At 41.4% G+C, this 19,068-nt stretch overlaps 1 protein-coding gene across 3 annotated transcripts in view; it reads left to right on the top strand.

Moving 5' to 3' along the window:
- The window catches only part of smurf2 (SMAD specific E3 ubiquitin protein ligase 2), a 210,842-nt gene that overhangs the window by 36,091 nt on the left and 155,683 nt on the right, over positions 1–19,068 (top strand). The window lies entirely within an intron of this gene.

Genomic DNA, 19,068 nt, shown 5'->3' with positions numbered 1-19,068 from the left:
TGAGACTGGTTCTGTTCTGAGATATTTGGTATACGTGCATGCCTGAAGAAAGGGAAACAAATCAATCTATACTTCACTGAGCCAAAACTAGCAGTAGAGAGAGGCCATTTCCAAAAATGGTTGAAAATCTTCATTGCCAACTTTGAATATTTCACATACCTTCTATTATGTGTTTCACTTCTGTTCATACTTAACCCTGAACATTTGTACCTATTATTTGAAAATATTTTTGTTCAATAGTCTAATACTACATTTTGTTAAACGTTCAAGCAAAACTAGATGTTTTTGTGCTTGTTTTATTGTGTGAAGCTGAAATTCTACTGTAATTTAGTCTGATTCACTCCGAAGTATTCAGTTAAGTATAAACCAGCCTTCCATCCATTGACTCTGTCTACACTTCCCGCTGCCTCGGCAACGCAGTCAGCATAATTAAGGACCCCACGCACCCCGGACATTCTCTCTTCCATCTTTTTTAAAAATTCATTTGTGGGAAGTGGGTGTCGCTGGCTGGCCAGCATTTATTGCCCATCCCTAGTTGTCCTTTGAGGGTAGTTGAGATTCAACCACGTTGCTGTGGCTCTGGAATCACATGTAGGCCAGATTAAGTAAGGACGGCAGATTTCCTCTCCTGACGGACTTTAGTGAACCAGATGGGTTTTTCCAACAATCGACAATGGTTTTATGGTCATCAGTAAATTCTTAATTCCAGATATTTTTTATTGAATTCAAATTCCACCATCAGCTGTAGCGGGATTCGCATCCAGGTCCCCAGAATATTAGCTGAGTTTCCTGGATTAATAGTCTCACTATAATATCACTAGGCATCGCCTCCCCTCTTTCTTCCATCAGGAAAAAGATACAAAAGTCTGAGGTCATGTACCAACCGACTCGGAAACAGCTTCTTCCCTGCTGCCATCAGACTTTTGAATGGACTTATCTTGCATTATGTTGATCTTTCTCTACACCCTAGCTATGATTGTAAAACTACATTCTGCACTCTCTCCTTTCCTTCTCTGAATGGTGTGCTCTGTCTGTATAGCACGCAAGAAAACAATACTTTTCACTGTATTGTAACACGTGACAAATCAAAATCAAAGTTTGTCTTAATGTTTTTAATAGGCTAATTTCTATATAAACTAAGGTTTTTAATTAAGGAAAGGGTCATGGACAGATATACAATTTGGAGATTGCACATCTATTTTATGATTTCCTCTCAGTGTCATTGAGGTTCTTTGCCTAAATACTATATTGAGGTTGAGCCATGGGAATAGTCATGTACTGATTTGGTGCAGTATTTGCTAATTGTTCAGCCAGATTCCGGTTGAACACTTTCTCAACCACATCCCTCATCACTGAACAGACAACACAGCATGCACCTAATCTAATCAAATCAACCGCTAGAATGTGTAACTGCACTTGCATAATGTCAAATTCAGCTTGTATTTTCTATGAAATATATTATTAAATAGTTGAAAAATTGAACGAAAGTCTGTTCTTTCAATGTCTCAAATTATTTTACGATGAACAAATATACTTCATAAAGCATAGTTCCTGTCGTGACATAAGGAAATGTGTGCAGAAAGAGCCCATAAACAGTCACAAGTTAAATGACCAGATAATCTGTTTTAATGAGGTTAACTGATATCCTTTCCGTGACACAGCCTACAGCAGATTTTCATGTCATGCATCAATTGTGTCTGAGAGCTTGAAGCTTACTCTTGGACTTCCAATGGTGTCATGAATGTGCTGTTAGGAACTGTAAAATTAAGAGCTGTTCGTGACAGCATCTACTGATTGTCTGAAATACATGGATTTTACCTGTTGTCTCACCTGAAATGATATCAGATACTTGCTGGTATGTTTGCACCAATGATATCTCCAACACCTTGTGCTCCAACTACTACTTCAACTAAATTCTGTTCGTCAGCTCAACAGCAACAATGAGGCCCAATGAATTCTCGGCTACTACCAGTCTTGAGAAGTGCTCAAACAATTACTGTCATCTTTCTTATTAGTTTATTTTTGTTAACTTTATTTATCTAAGCAAAGCTCTTATTTAATTCTCAAATCTTTGCATCCTAGAGAGTCCTACTATTCCTCTCAACCATCTCATCGCTGGTGCCTGTGTCTTTTGCTCAGCAACCGTTCTCGTGTTACAACATTCAGATCCATGTAATGTAGGGATAACCATTGCTTCATAAACTTTTAATGGGGCGGCACGGTGGCACAGTGGTTAGCACTGCTGCCTCACAGTGCCAGGGACCTGGGTTCGATTCCCAGCTTGCGTCACTGTCTGCCGAGTCTGAATGTTCTCCCCGTGACTGCTTGCGTTTTCTCCGGGTGCTCCGATTTCAAAGAACAGGCCCTTTGGCCCTCCAAGCCTGCACCAACCATTCTGCCCGACTTAACTAAACTCCCTACCCTTCCGGGGACCATATCCCTCTATTCCCATCCTATTCATGTATTTGTCAAGACGTCCCTTAAAAGTAACTACCGTATCCGCTTCCACTACCTCCCCTGGCAATGAGTTCTAGGCACCCACCCTCCACTGTGTAAAAAATCTCCCACCGTCCGAAAGACATGCTGGTTGGGTGCATTAGCCGTGCTAAATTCTCCCTCCGTGTACCTGAACAGACGGAGTGTGGCGTCTAGGGGATTTTCACAGTAACTTCGTTGCTGTGTAAGCTGACTTGTGACACTAATAAATAGACGTTAGGAGCGGGAACCTAGGCTATTGCTCCCTCCCTAGTACATGGAAGTTTGTATTAATTGTTGCACTCTTTTCAGTGAAATTAATAAAATCTTGGAATGTTCTCTCTTCTGCCTCATCACACAATGCAATACTTCCATGAATCAGTTCACTACGCACTCAAATTGTTTGTGCTGGAGGAAGGACTGGTAATTAGAAAATACTCATTTAAGGTAATGAGTGCAAGAACCAGAGGGAAGATGAAAAGGCACATTTTAAACAGTGAGTTCTGATTTGTATTGCATTATTTGGAGAAAGTGGTGGAAGCAGATTTGGCATGGTGGCACAGTGGTTAGCACTGCTGCCTCACAGCGCCAGGGACCCGGGTTCAATTCCCGGCTTGGGACATTGTCTGTGCGGAGTCTGCATGTTTTCCCTGTGTCTGTATGGGTTTCCTCTGGGTGCACCGGTTTCCTCCCACTTGCCAAAAGATGTGCTGGTTAGGTGTATTGATCATGCTAAATTAAGTGCATCGGCCATGCTAGTAACTTTCAAAAGGGAATTGGATAAATACCTACAAGAAGAAAAAATGCAGGGCGATGTGGAAAGAGTAGGTAAGTTGTACTAATTTCATTCTTCCTGTGCATGCTCTTTGAAAGTGCAGTGTGATGGTTAGTTGTCTTTTGTGCTGCAGGTTTCTATGATACTTTTAAACACATGCATAAATCTCTAAACCCTGAAATAATGAAAGGGTTTTTAAATTTGGAGTAGTAAACATTTGTATGGATTACCCTGCATTTACTTATTGCTTGACATTTGTTTTTTCAGTAACTTTGGGCGGTAGGTCCCCAATCTTATTGGAGGTTGGAGGATCTGGAACTGGAATCCTACCTGATTCTGACCCTACTAACCTGAATGCATTGAGGTCAATTATAGTGCTCCAGCTAAAATCAACCTTTGCAGCACAGAATGAGAATCTGATCCTGAGATCTTCTAGTTTGTATTATGGTTTAGTGCTACATTGGGCAGTTCTTATTACGCATTAGGCCAGTCTAGAAAGTTTGAATAGAACAACCTTGTTTTCAGTTTTGCAGACAGTTTGGATCAGAGCAGACTGTTTGGTTATGGAAGTCTGTCCCTACCCCTCTTACCGCTTTTCTGTGTACATCGTAAACCAGAATTTTGTTGGCAGAGTTATTTTAGTCAAAAGGGCAGTTTTATTTTGCAAGGAAGTTCTGGAGGATCTTATTAGAACTGTCTGCAAATATCTTGTATAAAGTTACATCATTAGTTGGCAATTGTATTTTCAGTTAATATTTAACACATTTAAAATGCAAGCCAGTCTGGCCAAAACAACATGCTTTGGAAGTGTTTTTGAGAAAGGATTGAGTTGCAGAAATTGCCCCTCCTCTCCTCACCAGTTGTGGCAATTTTTCAAAATCAACATTTGTGGTGGTTTTCTGGTACAGACATTTACAGCAGCTGATTCCTGGCTATAAACCTTCCCTTATATGACAACAGTAACACTTTTTTTAAAAGCAATTCAAGATTTTCTCAAGTTGATTTTATTGACCTGTTGTTGGATACTTGTGAGGATAACTTTCCAAACTGACTGTTATGCTCTATAATCTTGGTCCAAAAGGACAAAAAGGCACCAAACTGACCTGCTAATTTGCAATTTTCTAAGTTTTTTAGGTAGAGATATTTATTTTTAGCGGACAACCGCATCTTTAGTAAAGTGTACTTTCACTAAACAGTACCTGAACACAACAAAGGGCTGGAAATAATGTGTCCCCTCTGAGCATATTTTCAGCGGGGTGCACATAATAGGGTGCGAGCTGATCCCGCCACCTTTCTGCTCTCCAGTCCGTGGTGGAAAGTAGACAAGTTGTTTTTTTGTGCCCCTTGTGCATGGAGGTAGTTATCCACCCTCCCCCGCCGCCTTCCTACCTGCCTGCTCTATAAACCACACTATCCTACCCAAGACCCCAGACTTACCTGGGTCTGGGATCCGTGGTCCGCTTTGGGCCTGCTTGCAGTGCCTATGAATGTGCACTTGGTGTTGCTGGGACTGTCCGCCAATCAGATTGGCCAGCAGCTCACAAGGCCAGGGCCTCTTTCCCAGTGAGTATCTGAAATCCGACTGGCTGCCTATTTAGCTTGCCCACAGTGCATTATGGCTGCAGGGTGAGCTGGCATCCAGTGCATTAACTCCATGCTGATTTTGTTTCCAGGGGGGGCGAGGCATCCACCCTCCTGAAATATGCTGCCTAAAGTGTTTCTTCTCCCTTCTCCGTATAGTCTGCAACTTGCAAAGATTTGACAGACTATTAATTCCAAGATTTTTTTTTTAGCTGCTCTGTTCTATATTTTTGTCTAAAATTAGGATAATTTTTCTCTATACACCTTCAATCATTTCTAATCACTTCAGTCTGTTGCTTGCATTCCTTGATTCTCCCACTCATTCTCTTACTGATAGAATAGTGGAAAGACAATATTTGAAAATCTGGAGATGTTCTGTAATTCTCTATAGGTAGCTGTCTGTCTGGCTGTCTAAATCAATGTAGGTGTATAGTTTTGTCAATTTATATGGGTTGTCTGGAAGAAAAATCAACATAATTACTGTATTCAACTTCTGGGAATTATGAAGGACTTGCCAAAACAGTGTTTAAAAGTCAACAGTGTCACAGGTTGCATTATTTGGGGGAAAAAAAAATACTAAAAGTTCTTGAAGTTTATTTATTACTAACAAGTAAGGCTTACATTAACACGGTAATGAAGTTGCTGTGAAATTCCCCTAGTCGTCCCACTCCGGTACCTGTTCAGGTCAATGCACCTAACCAGCACGTTTTTCAGAATGTGGGAGGAAACCGGAGCACCCGGAGGAAACCCACACAGACAGTGACCCAAGCCAGGAATTGAATCCGGGTCCCTGGCGCTGTGAGGCAGCAGTGCTAACCACTGCTACAGTGCTGCCCTGATAGAATAGTGGAAAAATAATATTTGAAAATCTGGAGATGTTCTGTAATTCTGTATACGTACGTAGCTGGTTGTCTAAATTGATGTGATGTATAATTTTGTCAATTTGTATGGAGGAAAAATCAACACAGTTACTGTCCTCTGTATCATAAGGTTGACTGGAGAAGTTCACCCCTCTCTTAATCAAATCATTGGTCATCATTTTTTGAATCTCACTAATCTGTATAATGTTGGTGCAAGTTTAAAACTGATTGTGGAACATTGCATTGTTACAGTTTAATTATTGAGTAAAATGTAAGATTGGGTTGTTCCTCACAGCGCCAGGGATCCACATTCGATTCCCGGCTTGGCTCACTGTTTGTGTGGAGCTTGCACATGTCTGCGTGGATTTCCTCGGGTGCTCCGGTTTCCTCCCGCAGTCCAAAGATGTGCAGGTTAGGTGGATTGGCCATGCTAAATTTCGCCTTAATGTCAAGGGGTCTACTGGGGTAAATGCATGGGGTTATGGGGATAGGGCATGATGGGTTTGTGGTTGGTGCAGACTTGATGGGCCAAATGGCCGCCTTCTGCACTGTAGGGATTCTATTCTACATGTGCATCTGAGTACCAGTGTTTATTGTATCCATTATTTCCTTTTATTGTTTTGTTTGTACGGTGTGTACGTGGGACTTGTAAAACAATAATGAAATTCATCAGGAACATAAAATCATGATTGAAAATGGAGCCTGTTACCCGAGGGCTAACTGTTGTTTTGGGTATAGCCAAACCACATCACTAAGAGTACTTTGTTGTCAGAGAGTAGACAAGAATCTACATGAAATAAATTGATGTAAACAAGCACTGGGAATGCATACCAAGGGGGATCTCAGTAACCCAAATAGCTTTTCTTCCACTGAGCTCCTATCTATTGGATTTCTTTTCAAGCTGAAGCATTTTTAAAAACAATTTACATCTTGGCTGTCCAACATACTTACTTATTCCCCCTGCCTTGGTCTCCTTCAGATTCATATCAGCACTTGGTCAGGACAGTTGTTAGGGAATCAGAAGCTCTTTGCCTTTTTGTTTCTCTGTCTTTCTCCTTCCTGCTCTCCCAGATCGATGAGATTCATATTAGGAATTTGAGAATTATAGACACTAGGTTATTAATGCTCTTTAGGGAAGGAAATGTACCATACTTACCCACTCTGGCCTACATGTTACTCCAGACGTACAGTAATGTGGTTGACTCTTAACTCTCTGAAGTGGTCGTGCAAACCACTCAATTCAAGGGTAATTAGTGATGGACAACAAGTTTAGAACATAACATAAGAAATAGGAGCAGGAGTAGGCCATCAAGCCCCTCAAGCCTGCCCTGTCATTCAGTAAGATCATGGCTGATCTGATAGTGGTTTAGTTCCACTTACCCGCCCGCTCTCCATAACCCTTAATTCCTTTATTGATCAGAAATCTATCTACCTGTGACTTAAACATATTTAACGAGGTAGCCTCCACTGCTTCAACCCTTCATTATCTTGTATATCTCTAAGATCTCCCCTCAGCCTTCTAAACTCTGAGTACAGGCCCAATCTACTCGATCTCTCCTCATAAGCTAACCCCCTCATCTCCGGTATCAACCTGGTGAACCTTCTCTGTACTCCCTCTAAGGCCAATACATATCCTTCCGCAAATAAGGGGACCAAAATTGCACACAGTACGCTAGTTGCGGCATCACCAGTACCTTGTACAATTGCAGCAAGACCACCTTGCTTTTATACTCCATCCCCTTCGTGATAAAGGCCAACATTCCATTTGCCTCCTTGATTACCTGCTGCACCTGCAAACTGAGTTTTTGCGATTCATGCACAAGGACCCCCAGGTCCCTCTGCACAGTAGCATGTTGTAATTTTTCACCATTTAAATAATAATCCATTTTACTATTATTCCTTCCAAAGTGGGTAACCTCACAATTGTCAACATTATACTAAGTTTAAGGGATGATGGTGTAGTGGTAATGTCACTGGGCCAGTAATCCAGAGGCCAAGGCTAATGCTTAGGTTAGGGTATGGGTTCAGATCCCACCATGGCAACTGATGGAATGTAAATCCAATTAATTTATGGGGGGGGGGTACTTAAAAGATAAATTAGGAAAGCAAAGAATGGGGGCACTGGCGGGCAAAGTAGAGGAAAATCCCAAGGTGTCTTATGTATACAGGGGAAATGTTAGGGGGAAGTTTTTCACACACACGGTGGTGGGCGAGTAGTATCGGTTGCCGTCAGTGGTGGTGGAGGCAAGTTCAATAGGGTCTTTTAAGAGACTCCTGGATGAGTACATGGGACTTGATAGGATGGAGGATTATGGGTAGGCCTAAAAGGTAGGGATACGTTCGGCACAACTTGTGGGGCCGAAGGGCCTGTTTTGTGCTGTAGTTTTTCTATGTTTCTATTAATGGCAAAAGGAACCAGGGAAAGAGTAGGGCCCATTAGGGATGAAAGTGGCAATTTATGTGTGGAGCCAAAATATATAGATAAGGTAGTAAATGAGTATTTTGCATGTGTTGACTATGGAGAAGGACAATGTAGATATAGAAAGCAGGGAGGGGGGACTCTGATATAATTGAACAGATTGGCATTGAGAGTAATTTTAGCAGGATTAAAAGTGGATAAATCCCCAAACCCAGAAGAGATGTCCCATCGGTTGCTGTAGGAGGCAAGGGAGGAGATTATAGGGGCTTTGGCGCTAATTTCCAAATACCCTCTGGCCACAGGAGAGGTGATGTGGAGGTGCCGGCGTTGGACTGGGGTAAGCACAGTAAGAAGTCTCACAACACCAGGTTAAAGTCCAACAGGTTTATTTGGCAGCACAAGCTTTCAGAGTCTCTGGCTCCTCCTTCAGGTGAGGTGCCAAAGGACTGGAGAACAGCTAACGTGGTAGGGAAGTTGGGATAAACTAGCTAATTATTGGCCAGTGAGTCTAACATCAGTCGTAGGGAAATTATTGGAAAACATTGAGGGACAGAATTAATCTCCACTTGGAGAGGCAAGGATTAATCAAGATTAGTCAGCATGGCTTTGTCAGTGGGAGATCTTGTCTTAACAAATTTGAATTTGTTGAGAAGGTGACTAGGTGTTGAGATAGAGTTGTACAGTACATAACAGGCCCTTTGGCCCATTGTCTGCACTAACAAAACTACACTAATCCCACTTTCCGGCACTTGGCCCATAGCCTTGAAAGTTATGACATTTTAAGTGCTCACCAACATACTTTTTAAAGGTTGTGAGGTTTCCCACCTCTACTACACTCTGGCATTGCATTCCAGACTCCCACCACCTTCTGGGTGAAATGCTTTTTCCTCAAATCCCCTCTAAATCTCCTGCCCCTCACCTTTTAAATTATGCCCCCTTGTTATTGACCCTTCAACTAAGGTGAAGAGCTGCTTACTATCCATCCTCTCAACATCTCTTATCTGATGCAGGTCCCCCTCAGACTTATATGGTCTAAACAAAAGAACTTGAACCTATCCAGCCTCTCCATAGCTCAAATGCTCCATCCCAGACAACAGAGGTGAATCTCCTCTGCATCCTCTCCAGTGCAATCACACCCTTCCTAGTAAGGCAACCAGACCTGCATACTGTACTCCAGCTGTGATCTAACCAAAGTTTTGTACAGCTCCAACAGAATCTCCCTACTCCGATAAGGGCAGTTGGATAGAAGGGTAGATAAGGGCAGTGCAGTTGATAGATACTTGATGGACAGTGCTGACACGATGGGCTGAAGGGCCTCTTTGTGCTGTAAAGCTCTAAGACTTTATTTAAATTGTACTTTGGGAACATAGCAGGAGTCGGCTGTTCAGCCACTTGAGCCTTTCACTTCCTAGGCAATCCTTTGGGATTGAGAATGATTTGCTTCCACTCTGGTTCGATGGGTTCTGAGAAGGCTGATATGTCCAATGCACAACCTACAGACTGCCACATGCACACAGGTGGTTCTTGAAGAGTTGGGTAGGTGTTCCCAACGAAGTCTGTGTTTGATACCTTCCCCAATATTCTATTTTGGTCAGTTACAAGGTAGGTACTCAATGAGTCGGTGGGGATGTTTGATCTCTTCAGGGTGCTTTTAAGAACATCGTTGGCACTTCTGCTGTTCCTCTTGGAGCCTCCTGGCCAGGCAGAGTTCCAAGTAGAGCAATTGCTTTGAGAGTCTGGTGTTTGGCATATGACTGACATGTTCCGCCCAGCAGTGCTGGTTTTGAATGATTAGCACCCACTGGGTATATTGGCTTGGGAAAGGATGCTACTATTGGGCTGCCTTGCTGCCATATTTGGAGGATCTTGCGAAGGCACCATTGGTGGTACTTCAGTGCTTTGATGTGTCTGCTGTAGGTTGTCCCACGTTTCTGTGTTGTATGGGAGTGTGGGGATCACTGTTATCTGGTAAACCATGACTTTAGTCTCAGGTTTGAGATCCCAGTCCTCAAATACTACTTTCCTCAGTTGGCCGAAGGCTAAACTGATACATGGGAGGTGTTGATGATTTTTGTTGTCGATGTCTGTCTTCTTTAAGAACAAGCTGCCAAAATATGGAAAATGGCCCAAATGGGCTAGGTGTTGTGCTATGGGAACTGGTTGGAAGAGGGTCTTAATTTTCCAGGTGTTTAGTGAAAGGCGCATTTTCTCATGTGCTTCTCCTTAGGAAGGAGTAGACAATGACCTGGAACTCAGTTTCTATGTGAACTCACACACCTGCATCATCTGAATTTTGAAACGCAAATCACTTGGCCATAAAGTCAGAGGTTTACAGCATGGAAACAGGCCCTTCAGCCCAGCTTGTCCATGCTGCCCAGTTTTTAACCAGTAAGCTAGTTCCAATTGTCCGCGTTTGGCCCATATCCCTCTATCTTACCCATGGAATTGTCTAAATGCTTTTAAGAGACAAAATTATACCTGCCTCTACTATTGCTGTTCCATACTCACCACCCTCTGTGAAAAAATTGTCCCTTTTGGACCCTTTTGGGTGGTACAGTGGTTAGCACTGCTGCCTCACAGCGTCAGGGACCCGGGTTCTATTCCCGACTTGGGTCACTGTCTGTGTGGAGTTTGCACATTCTTCCCATGTCTGCGAGGGTTTCCTCTGGTAGGGCCTCGGTGGGATTGTGGTCGGTGCAGACTCAATGGGCCAAATGGTGGCCTCCTGCACTGTAGCATTCTATGATTTTGTATCTCTCCCCTCTCACCTTAAACCTATATCCTCTAGTTTTAGACTCCCCTACCTTTGGGAAAAGATGTTGACTGACTACCATATCTATGCCCCTCATTTTATAGACCTCTATAAGATCACCCTTAAGCCTCCTACGCTCCAGGGAAAAAAGTCCCAGTCTATCCAGCCTCTCCTTATAACTCAAGCCATCAAGTCCCGGTAGCATCCTAGTAAATCTTTTCTGCATTCTTTCTAGTTTAATAATATCCTTTCTATCATAGGATGTACACAGCATTCCAAGTGTGACTTTAATAGGATGTCCCAACTTGTGTATTCAATGTTCTGACCAATAAAACCAAGCATGTCGAACCACCTTCTCCACCCTGTCCACCTGTGACTCCACTTTCAAGGAGCTATGAACATGTACCCCGAGATCTCTTTGTTCTGTAACTCTCCCCAACATCCTACCATTAACTGAGTAAGCCCTACCCTGATTCGATCGACCAAAATATATCCCCTCACATTTATCTAAATTAAACTCCATCTGCCATTCATCGGCCTACTGGCCCGATTGATCAAGATCCCATTGCAGTCCTAGATAACCTTCTTCATGTCCACTATACCACCGATCTTGGTGTCATCTGCAAACTTCCTAACCATGCCTCCTAAATTCTTATCCAAATCATTAATATAAATGACAAATAACAGTGGACCCAGCACCAACCCCTGAGGCACACTGCTGGTCACAGGCCTCCAGTTTGAAAAACAACCCTCTACAACCATCTTCTGTTGTCAAGCCAATTTTGTATCCAATTGGCTACCTCACGCTGGATCCTGTGAGATTTAACCTTATGCAGAAACCTCCCATGCCTTGTCAAAGGCCTTGCTAAGTCCATGGAGACAACGTCGATTGCATTGCCCTCATCTGCCTTCTTGGTTACCCTTTCAAAAAAAATCAATTTCTTGAGACAAGAAGCCATGCTTGAGCTGTCCAATATTTGGTTAGATCCCAGCAGATGTGTCCACCATAGTTCAACATCCTTTAATTCTTACAAAACTGAGATTGATAGATTTTTAATGATTTCAATTGACCGAACCTCAGCCTTTTTGTTTGGAGGAGTGGGTTTGGTAGGAGAGGAAGGCAGAGAAGGGTTCCAGGTTTCCAGCATTGTGTGTGTGAGAAAATGTGCTTCCTGACATCAACTTGTGTAGCTTAGCTCAAATTTTAAGGTTATGCTTCATGTTGAGGAATCCTTTACCAGAAGAGCAATAGTTTATTTCTGACTGGCTTATCAAGACATTTAAATATCTCAATTATATCATCCTGTAATATTTTATACTCGCAGAAGTACATGCCTGGTCTATGCAACTTATCTTAACTCCTTTAGCCCTGGCATCATTGTGGTGAATTTGTGCTGCATGTCACCCCTGTTCCCAGTACCAATATTACATTCAGTTCTCTGCACTGCATCCTGAAAGCAGATGTCATTTGATTTATTATTGTCGCATGTATCGGGATACAGTGAAAAGTATTGTTTCTCGCACGCTGTACAAACAAAGCATATCATGCATAGGGAGAAGGAAAGGATGTCATCTAACCAGAGCTCGACTTGACTGTAAAATGACTCCCATTCCTTTATATTTCAGCCTCACTGAAGGTTAACATTCCATTTGCCTTTTCAATTATTTCATGTACCTGTCCACTCGTTTTAAGTTTTCTATGAGCCCCTAAATAGTAAAACTGCTGTACAGTTCCAAACTTCGCACTATTCAGAAAATACCCTGATCTACCTATCTTGGTCCAGGGTGGATAACCTCTCTCAGCCACAATGAGTTCTATCTGCTACACTTGCTCATTCACTTAATCTGCTAATGACCTGTTGCAATTTTGTTCTACCATCTAAGGTATTTACTGTCACCTAATTTAACATTGTCACCAAACTTAGATGTATTGGCTCACTCTCAGTCAGCTAAATCATTGATAAATATAGTTAAAACTGAGACCCTAGCACAGATTCTCTGGGGGAGATCATGAGCCTTGTCCTGACAATTGGAGTACACACCCATTATCTCTACACTGGCACAGCACGCTGGAACTCTAGTGGGCTAATGTTGCCCAAACTTGGAAGTGTTTGATGCTAAACTATTTATAGATATACTGTTGTGAATAGAAAGTGCAGATAAATTTGAATTCCTTTTAATTGTCTTTTAATATTTTAATATTTAGGAGCGGGCAGGCTTTACACTCCAATGTTGGAGTGTTTGGCTGTATGACCCATGGTGGATTTGCTGTTTGGGCATAATGGGTGAATTTTTCCCCAGTTATGGTCTATTGAACTTGCAAGAGAAAACTGGATTTGGTTATAGATAGCATCCTCTTCCTGTAGTGATTATCATTGAATAATAGAATACAAAAGAAGGCCATTCAGTTCAAGTTTGTGCTGGCTCTTTGAAAGTGCAATTCAGTTAGTCACTTCCAGGCTCTTTCCCTATATCCCTGCAGTTATTTTTCTCCTTGTAGTTTATATTTGAGGTGGATTACGCATAGTTATCAAAAATAAAAAGTTCCTTTGAGCTGCTCTTACCCCTGCAACTGTAGGCTAAAGATGACTAAATATTATTTCAAGCAAATGTGAACATTGAGGTTTGAGTACCATGAGACTAAGGGTCAAAACTATTTGTCTAAATCGATGGAATTCTTCTACTTCAATTTTTTTTTAGTTGAGTACCAAAAGCCAGTCTGAGTATATTGTTAATTGCGTTTATAGTTAAGAGAGATTTAGTCTTAATTTAATCAATGTTGCATATGGTTAATACATACTTTGTAGTTAGTTAGCATTGAGATATTATGTATATATGTAGGAAGCCTCTCCGGCAAATGTTATGCACACGGAGAGAATTTCTCGTTCAATATGTAATGCCTCTGGCCATCCTTGTGTATTTTCTTTACCTAAAAACTTCTTTACAAAAGGATAGATAGCATCAGGTGGATTGTGAATAATAAGAGGGCTATCACATAGCCTTGCTTGACACTGGTCCAGATTTTGAAGGCATCTGTTTCGGATCTCACATTCAATACATCTACAGTTATGTAATCATAAAGCAATTGCAGGATTGTGAAGAAGTTTTTTGGACATCCAAAGTTCTGGAGTACAATCTGTAAAGCTTCGCAATTTACTGAGTCCAATGCTTTGAACACGTCGATGAACACAATGAAGAGTTATTGACATTTTTATTGGATTTGCCTGGCAACAAAGACCATGTCAGAGGTTCCTCTGGAACCTTTAAAGCCAAGCTGCGTCACTCCCAATCTGAGAGGATTTCATCAACCGCAGGAAGTAGGTATTCAGGAGAATGCAAATCAGAATTTTCCTGCAATGGACGAGAAGAAAATACTCCAACAGTTCCTGCAGTTTATTTATCTCCCTTTTTGAAGATAGTTCGATTTGTCACATTCCTGAAGTCAGGGGTGGAAGGGTTTAATTTTCCTCCCAAATCCACATGGAATCTTGATATGGGCAGAAATCCAGTAGCTTTGAAGAACTCCACTGGAATATTATTGGAGCTATAGGCTTTATTTTTCATCCATTTGATTGCTTGTTGCCGCTCTCCCATTGATACCGATTTTCCCCATAGATTCCACCAGAGTACTGGGAGAGTACTGCCATCTGGATTCAGTGATGAGTTGTTGAAATTTTTTTTTTTCAGCTTTGAATGGCATTGCCATCCTTAATGAGAGGGACATCATCCTTTTGAAGGAGATTTTGTCCATTTATCCTTGGTCTATAGATGTCTCTGGTATTGGGTAACTAAAAGGTTGACACATTGGTTAAGACAATGGGAAAACTCCCTCCTTTTCAAATATGGATGTTTGGAAGAACATTGGATGTTTACCAACCACCTTATCCACTGACACAAGCTAGGCAATACCACAATTTCACATTTCATTAAAATAAAAGGTACCTCTGAGTGCTTTGTATGTGGTTATTTCCATATATTCAGAATACAAATGAAGTAAGCATCACCGTTTTAGCAGTGCAAATTCCCACCTTAAGAAGTGATGCTGCAGCAAAGTTGAATTGGCACCAAAAGCAAAGAGGGCCAGGGTGGCATTTGATATTACATTCTATTTTGTTTGGGTTCCAAAAAGACTGGGCACATAACCCACTTATACAGTCATCTGTGAGAGACCAACTGTAATCTGCATTGGATCAGAAAGTCACTTTAATAGATCTTTCCATTTGAATGAGATCGGATAATGTCTTGGTATTTTAAAAATTGGACCCAAGCTGTTTTTTTTAAAAAGTAAGATTTCCTTTTGTATCTATTTGCCTCACCAAAGAGCATCTGCCCTCTAGTCTGAGTTTTGAATACTGCCTTGGTGCAAAACACTATAAACTCGTTGTCCCTGTGCCAAAACTAAAGTGACCACCATAGGTCTACGTGATCTACAGGATGACTGCAGCATTGTTGCCTGCTTTGTAACAGAATTGCAAGCCACTCTCGACCTCTTTGATTCTGCCTATAAAAGAGCCTGTCCTTGAATGATGCCAAAGCAAAACTCTTATCAACCAAAACCTGATCAGCCAAATATACCACCTATATATGTTGGAGTGATTTTGGAATATGTTGAGCACTTCCTATATCTTGGCAGCCACCTCTCTCAAAAGCCCATAATTGACGAGGGGATCCAACACTGTGTTAGCTGCACTAGTTCAACCTCGACGGACTACAGCAGTGAATGTTTGACAACAAAGACCGAAGTCAACAAATGAGTGCACAGAGCAGTTGTTGTCATCACAGCCCTTTACTGCAGAGAGACCTGGACTGTGTATCGGTGACACAGTGCTAGAGAAATCCCATCAACAATGCCTCTGTCGTATCTTTCGGATTCGAAGGGAAGACAGTCAAACAAACGCTAGTGTCCTTGAAGCCAGCTCTGCAATCATTGAGGCAAAACCCCTGAAAAATCAACGGTAATGGACTGGATGCATCAGCCTGGATGGCCAAAATATGTCTCCCCTGCCAAGTCCTGTCTTCTCCACTCTCAAATGACCAGTGTTCTAGGGAAGGATGAAGAAAACGCTACAATGTCAATGTGAAGCTCTCCTTGAAGCATGGCAGCAATGACGATGACTGGGAGGTGTTTGCTACCAATCGTGCAAAATGGCGGCAACTTGTCCATCAAACTGCATCATGCTTCAAGTCCACACACCTTAATGAAGTAGAGTGACAGCAAGGAAGAAAAAGATGTAAATCCTACATTCCTAATCTCCACCTCATTAAATGTTCTGCCCCATGTGCCCAAAGATTTGGAGATCAATCACATGAAGATCCATAGCAGAAACTTGCAATCCTAGGTAGAATCGAGGAACAGCTGACGTGACGGCCAAAGCTGAAAAATATGGTTATTGAATATACATATGGCTATGTGAAAAAGGTTCCTTTTTTATGATTGCTTGATAGAATTTTAGAAAATAACTGATTGTAGATTAAATGCCTTGAGACATTTTTGAGCATGTTTTGAGACATTGCATCAGGGTGTCAAATGTACACCTGATCAGCCTTCCATATTCCATCCTCCATAAACTTGAAGTCATCCAAAACTCCACTGCCCATGGTCCTACTGGTATCAAGTTCCGTTCACTTATCACTTCTGTGTTCACTGGCCTTCTTTCCTGTTTAAGCATCGTCTCCATTTAAAAGCTCTAATCCTTTTTTCAAATTCTTCGGTGACCCCTCAATCTCTATAATGTCATCTGCCCCTACAATCCTCCCAAGGTCCTGGTGCTTCTCCAATTCTGGCCTCTTGAGCAATTCCCAGTTTTAGTTGCTTCACCATTGTCAGTCATGCCACCTGATTCCAAGCTCTGGATTTCTCTCCCTAAAGTTTCTCTGGTTCTCCACCTCTCCAAGATGCGTCCTCAAATCTACCTTTATGACCAAGTTTTTATTACCTTCCCTAACATCTCAAAATACTGACATTAGCAGATCTTGCTATTGTGATTCAGGATTTATCTACCGGAGAGACAACAGTGTTAAGAACAAACTTTTCCAAATCTTCAGGCCCACAATGTTCAAACTGGAAACATAATCACAAATAGAGCAGAGTTCCCTGGGTTTCCATGGTTGGATTTGCAGAGCTAGAATGCCACAAGTGGTCCATAATATGATGTTCAGATATTGCTGTGCTACATGGATGAAAGTCTGTCTGTCTTTATTTTAAGCAAATCTTATTCGCAGTATGTATAATAGGCACTATGTATGCACAAGCTCTTGGATGAAGTGATAGTTTGCATTAGATGATTAATGATAAAACTGCTCCATTTAGCTTTTTAGATATAGTCTATCGTAAGATGATGCAAATAATTAGTAATTTGTGTTTATACCAATTGTTTCCACATCAATTTTAATTTTCACTTCATTTGGTTAATTGCATGCATATGAAATTCTGAGCGTTACTTTTGCTTGATGTTTACAGTACAGCTGCTAATGCAATACCGTCCACGAGTTTTACCTAAAAACCAGCAACCCTCAGTTGGAACTATTGCAATAAATCCAAATGTGTACCACTGGAATGTGTGGTGAATGAATAAACTGTTTTAGCAAATCTTTTAAAATTAACATTGTTTTTTACCCCATGCAAAATTAACAGACTGAGACTTTTGAGGCATATTGTTTTCTGTTGGCTTTGTACATACATGGTTTTGACTGTATTTTTACTGATAAATTGTGATTATTAAATATATTTTTAAGTTTTAAATCTGTGCAAGATTGCAAACCTTTCCAGACTGGCTGCAAGATTTGCCTCCCAATAGGATAGCCTTAGTGTGTCTGGTAAACAGGACGAGGTCTAGTCTGACCAGCTGGCAACAATAGCAATGCAAAAAGTCAGGTGTAAGAATCCACGCACATCCATTGCAAAAAGAAGATCTGTAGTAGACAGCCTTCACTAGCTGAACTGCTGCCAAATGGGAAATGAATCACTGTCTTTGAATGGGACGAGTGCTATACAAGAGCAGTTCAATATCCTAAGTATTTTGGCTCATATACCACTAGAAATGATTAATAGTTTGTCAGATTTCCTTTTTGCAAAAAAGGATGTGTTGCTATATTTTAATGTTGGGAACTTTTTTTAAATGTATATGCTTGTACTTCTGCCATTTAACTTTTTGCCTGATAGTTGCCAGGGATAGCTAAGTCCTGCACGAAAGATTTTATTTTCCTCCATGAATTTGTGGTATAATCTTTGCAGTAGAGCATGTGAGAACATATTTGGCAAGTCTTCGGATTTATTTCTGGTGAATCGAGGTTTTGGCCCTGTTTAGAACCCTGTTATGCAAACTTGTTGTGTATTTCATTATAATGGGTTTCTTTCTCTCCAGGCATTTTGAAAGCACACTGCGGTGCTTGCCAGTGGACTGTGCTACAAAGGGATAGAACGTGGAGACATGTTTGCTCCTGGTGTGTAGAAAGCCCCGTGATCTAGGTGCATCCAGGTGAACATTTGGTAATTTTGTAGGGAGCAGCTGTTCCTCTTAGTTGAAGGGTCAGTCATGAGGGGACACAAGTTCAAGGTGAGGAGTGGGCGGTTAAGGGGGATGTGAGGAAAAACCTTTTTTTTTAAACCCGGAGTGTGGTGACAGTCTGGAATGCGCTGCCTGGTCAGGTGGTGGAGGCCGGTTGCCTCATATCCTTTTTAAAAAAATACCTGGATGAGCGCTTGACACGTCAGGTATTTCTCACATGTTGGTAGACTTGAGGGGCAAAGAGACCTCTTCTCACTGTGTGATGCTGTGACAGTGGATTGATTTGAGAGTCTCCATGATGGTGAAGATGAGTTCACTGGTTAAACATTTTGACTGAGGGCATAATTAATGTGAACAGGCTGAGAGGGAAGAAATATTGTAATGAATAGTCCAACATTTTAATAATGAGACTTGGGAAATGCTCCTGTGTTTGGAGCTGGTAACCATGACTTAGAATTCCCTATTTCACTGTTTTCAGCCACCAAATGGGAACATTTTGAAGATTTGGGGAAGCTCTCTTCTTCAGTTAACTTTACTAATTGTACTAAAGCAAATCAATGATTTTTCACTGACCAATTATTTGTTTAGATATATTTAATTAAAAATTTTATTTATACAGCATACATGTATATAAAATTATTGAAAATCTAATTGTCCATCCGCTTGCCAAATCTGTCAGTCCACCACCACCTATCCTT

The sequence above is a fragment of the Mustelus asterias genome, chromosome 12, assembly GCF_964213995.1.
Source record: "Mustelus asterias chromosome 12, sMusAst1.hap1.1, whole genome shotgun sequence".
Lineage (NCBI taxonomy): Eukaryota > Metazoa > Chordata > Chondrichthyes > Carcharhiniformes > Triakidae > Mustelus > Mustelus asterias.
The sequence above is the reverse complement of the archived record's forward strand: the minus strand, read 5'-3'. Positions and strand labels throughout refer to the sequence as shown.